The sequence below is a fragment of the Colobus angolensis genome, unplaced genomic scaffold (assembly GCF_000951035.1).
Source record: "Colobus angolensis palliatus isolate OR3802 unplaced genomic scaffold, Cang.pa_1.0 Scaffold354, whole genome shotgun sequence".
NCBI lineage: Eukaryota > Metazoa > Chordata > Mammalia > Primates > Cercopithecidae > Colobus > Colobus angolensis.
In genome coordinates, this window is record NW_012116866.1 from 767,815 (window position 1) to 769,020 (window position 1,206).

The following is a 1,206-nucleotide window of genomic DNA, read 5'->3' on the forward strand; positions in this document are numbered from 1 at the left end:
CAGCACACCAACATGGCACAAGTATACATATGTAACAAACCTGCACGTTATGCACATGTACCCTAGAACTTAAAGTATAATAAAAAAAAAATAAAAAAAAGTCACAATTACAGAACTTTAATCCATGTTCTACCACTTACTGACCACGAGAATCTGGGCAAGATTTCTCCAACATTCTCACAACCAACAAAATAAGTTTTCTTTCTAGGATCCCATACAACATAACTAAAAAGGAAGCCCTTCCATCCATGGCCTAAATTTTCTGTATTTCAGTTTTCTCATCTGTAAAATAGGGATATTAATAGTATTTAACCTGTGGAAATGTTGAAAGGTATAAATGAGTTCATACACTTGGAGAGTTTAGAATAGTGCTAAAGATAGTAAATCTTCAATTAATATTGGCCTTATTACCATTATAATTAGAATTATTTTTCTTAAATGTATGCTTAGCTAACCTAACTAACTAACCTAAACTTAATGGTCTCCTGCTTACTCCAGGCTCCCATCTCCAATTTCCTTCAACCCTACCCAGATCTACTTTCATCAGAGTATCTGAATACCCTCTCAATCATTATCTGCTCTCACCCAGAAACTACTAACAGTTACTCTCCTAAATGATTACAGCAGGCCTCAAGTGCCTCTGCCAGAAATTTCCCCAGAGAAAGAAAAGAAAGATCTTCTGTGCAGTTGCAGAGGATAATAATTCCCCAGAACCCATCAGTCTCTCCAGCAAAGCCCCTGAAGAGTCACATTTGCAGTACACTGTCAGTTGCAGGACCCCTAGTTGGCATGGCCTTTTCACCCCTTCTTCCTTGTCTCCATGTTGAATATTTAAATAAATACATCTTCCACCTGCCTCAAAACTTGTTGAAAGTTGGAATTATGTCTTCACTTTGTATCCCCAGAATCCACAGCCCATAGTAGTAGTACAACCCATGCTAGAATAACTATAATACATGGTAAAATAAATAAATAAATAAAACTTTTTTTAAAAAATGGATGTCATCGGTGAGATCTAGATCAAGTGTTACAGGATTTTACAGGAAGGCGAGAGGACTTCTTGTTGGATGGATCACAAAGTGAGATCCATCCATCCATAGAGAAAATCACATTTTGCCAGGTCTTGAAGAACAAATACAACTTGGAATTCCTGGTAAAGAGAACCAAGTCAGCAAAAATGTCAAGGCCAGAAAGTGCAGACCATGT